Source organism: Colobus angolensis, unplaced genomic scaffold (genome assembly GCF_000951035.1).
Source record: "Colobus angolensis palliatus isolate OR3802 unplaced genomic scaffold, Cang.pa_1.0 Scaffold74, whole genome shotgun sequence".
Lineage (NCBI taxonomy): Eukaryota > Metazoa > Chordata > Mammalia > Primates > Cercopithecidae > Colobus > Colobus angolensis.
In genome coordinates, this window is record NW_012121154.1 from 6232122 (window position 1) to 6235683 (window position 3562).

The window sequence follows — 3562 nt, forward strand, 5'->3', positions numbered from 1 at the left end:
ATTATAAATGTAAAACAGAGTGAACCATGAAACCTTTCTAGCCAATTTTCCTCTCCAGAGCAAACCACTGTTGCCAGTTTATTTTGTTTAATGTCAAGAACCCTACAATTTGAGAAGCATAGAGTAGCACATATCAACAGAGAAAAAACAGTCAGCAATATAGAGTAGCAATGGATTAAGAATGAAAATAGAGATACACTCATCCTATTGAAAAATTAGAAATGATTTGATAGAGGAAATATTAAAGCCTATTTGCTGTGCAGGTAGCAACTTCACACACAGATTTCTCGACTAGACCTGTTTGACCGGCTTGGTCTCAGAGCTGCTAATGTAACCCAAGGAGACATAAGGCTAATGTAAATAAAGTAGGTAACCATTGGAAGTTCAGACTTTCCAAAGATGCAGTTGAGGAAACTTAAAAAGATGGCATGTGTAAGTTGAGTAAAGGAGAAAGAGAGGGAAGTAGAAAAGAGGAGGAAAAAGTTAAGCAAAAAAGGTAAGAGGAAGCTATTGAAACTTATTGAAAAACATGAGACATTAAGGCAATCATGCTTGAGTTTCTCCTCCTATTCTAATATTTACTATCCGTTTGACTTTAGGCAAACTTTCAACGTTCTCTCATGGAAAATTGTAACTTCATTAAAGAATGCTATGCAGATAATAAGCAAGGTACCTGGCAAATACACGATCTATTTTCTATTACAAACATCAGTTATGACTAAATAATAAGACAATTTTTAACCTCTGAAGGATTAATATTCTCTGGTTAGGGTAGAGTTTATTTACATGACTCATCTGTATCATAGGCAAAAATCTGTTTTCTTTAAATTTGAAATAAGATAATGTATAGCTGCAGAAACTCCTGAAGAAAAGTATGTAACTCAAAATCAGTGCTAGAATTTTAAGTTAAATAGCATTCCTCAGGACCATCAAAAACATAAAATATTAAAAATATGCCCACTACACCTTGGCAGACAGAGACACTTCAGTGTGTAAGATACTGCACCACTTCTAAAACATCTTAATAAAAGTGATCCTAAGTATTTTAGTTTGGCTGTTTGTCTAAAACAGTTTGCTGGGTGCAAACATTGTAATTAGTGTTCTCTAAATTTAGTTGTGCCATTACTCCTGTAGATCCATTTAGTGTCCCCCTTACCAAAAACAGCGTTCTCAATTAGTTGTTGTTTTCTGCTTGTAAAGACAGTCAAAGCTGACGTCTTAAAAAAGTGGCAGTGCCCAGCAATGTTTCTTAGGCACGTCTTTTTTCGTCAAGGTGTTTTAAGCAGTGTGGGGAAATGTGGGCAGAGACTAATCTTAGGGGCTTCTATTATCACTGTTAAAATTCCATTCTGTGGCCTAAGTCTCTGGCCAGCATGAGCACTGTGTCCTTGCGCTTGAATCTATCTTGGCTAAAGCCTATCAGTATTTTTATGATTCATTTTGAGGTGTGGCCAACTGTAAACGTCTCAGAGCTAAGCAAATACCATGAAATCCCAGGAGCACATTGAAAACAGGTTCATTTGGGCAACATTGAGGGAATTTCGGCACAAATTTCATGGACTGTGATTTAAATCTAAGCTATTTGTCAAGGCCTCCAAGCCCCTGAATGTGTAACAGATTGAGCTAATTCGTTGGTGTTTGTAAATTGAGTTTGGAATTAAGCTCCTTTGTAAACACACCATATGTGATGCATTTCATCTTGCAACTCTTTATCGTGGTCTTCTCAAACTTAAAATGTATAAACAAATTCCATCTTACGTGAATGTGTTGATCAATTTCTAGCAGCTCATTTCTAAATTAATAATTTCATAATGTAATCCCCACGCTCATCTAATGATTTATTCTTCTCCCTGCTTAATATATAAATGCTGAATGAGATGTCACTAGGAGGATAATAGTGCAGAGCATATAACCTGGATCTTACTGAGTTTCAGAAGTATTTCAGAGAAGCACGCATAGTGCTTATTCACATTGACATCCGGATTTTAATACTGTAAGTTTTTTGGGGGTTAAATTCCTTATTACAAATTTATGTCAAGGATCTTCTCACACATCATCACAAAAAAATAATTTTAACTGTTACTACACTAAGTTTTTGAAGTTTGGAGATAATATTGGCCCCGGAATAGTATTTTTGAACTCTTAAATTTGCATTATTTGACTTGATCCCTTCGTTTCTTGACTATGCAGCATGAGTCTGAGACACATTTATGTTTACTGAACACAAGAGGTGGGCCCTAGACACATGAAAGACGCGTCTCACGTCTTCCGCCTACCTGAGATTTCATTCGACTTTCCCACCGAGCAATGATTTTGCACCCCCAGAGGTGTTTTCTATGACACAGTTGATAAGAATTTAATGATTCTGTTTCATTATGTGAAGAAAATTGTCAGGTATAAGGTGGAGAAATTACACTCCACGTTCCTTCTGTAGAGTGACATCTGCTGGGCTGTGGGCCACAGTGATTTTAAGCAAGTACCTGCTTGTTTTATGGGGATCAAAGCTCATTTCTTCCGATGTTTAAACATCTAGTTTATTGTGGTCCGGAGAAGTAATTTTCACTTAAACATCAAAGTCTGTTCCAGAGTTTAACGAGTGTACCTGAAAGTAATGCTGGAAATATACCTCTGATATATTTCTGTAGATGTGCGGTTATGGCAATCTGTTGGCATAACTCAGAACAGCCTCTCAACATAGAATTGTGAAATAATTTCTTCGTGTAATTATGTTTGGGAGTGTGGTGGGGGGAAACGTACTGGGTATGAGTCAATGTGGAGGGGTCAGCAGAATTACTGCCTTCAGGGCATTAAGGAAACTCAACAGGAAACAATACCCATTAAAAGGATACACTTGTGCAACAAGATGGTCGTTTATCTTGACCTGTTTCAGAAAATACTCGGCAGAGGCCAGGGACGGTGGCTCACGCCTGTAATCCCAGCTCTCTGGGAGGCCCAGGCGGGTGGATCACTAGGTCAAGAGATCCAGACCATCCTGGCCAACATGGTGAAACCCCGTCTCTACTAAAAATACAAAAATTAGCTGGGCGTGGTGGTGGGAGCCTGTAGTCCCAGCTATTCGGGAGGCTGAGGCAGGAGAATCGCTTGAACCCGGGAAGGCGGAGGTTACAGTGAGCCGTGATCACGCCACTGCACTCCAGCCTGGTGACAGAGCGAGACTCCGTCTCTAAAACAAAACAAAACAAAACAAAAAACAAACAACAAAAAAACACGCAGCAGAATACGGACAAAACTCACGTCCTTTTAAAAACGCATCTCTTTGCCTTAAAAGGCTGCAGAGATCCTTCCTTGGCAAAAATAAAAAAAATAAAAAAACCACAACTGCTTTGCACTTTGATATTTACGGCCAGGCAAAGCCTGTGTGAGTCTTCCAAGAGCCGCCGGCAACAAAAAGCGTAGAGCGCACCCTGTAAGTTGCTCACTCCGCCGCGGACTGCGAAAGGAGCAGAGTTTCGGGGCTAGGGCACAGCCTGCGGCCGCGCATTCTTGCGTCTGGCTAGCCGCGGGCTCTAAGGGTCGGCCCCGCCCGGCCCGCCCCCGCGGC

General features: G+C 40.1%; 1 protein-coding gene across 1 annotated transcript in view; it reads left to right on the forward strand.

Moving 5' to 3' along the window:
- The first annotated feature begins 381 nt into the window (after positions 1–381).
- The window catches only part of SEMA3C (sema domain, immunoglobulin domain (Ig), short basic domain, secreted, (semaphorin) 3C), a 181584-nt gene continuing 178403 nt past the window's right edge, over positions 382–3562 (forward strand). The window contains exon 1 of the mRNA XM_011927699.1: positions 382–496. The gene's annotated coding sequence lies outside the window, so the exon portion shown is untranslated. The remainder of the gene's footprint in view (positions 497–3562) is intronic.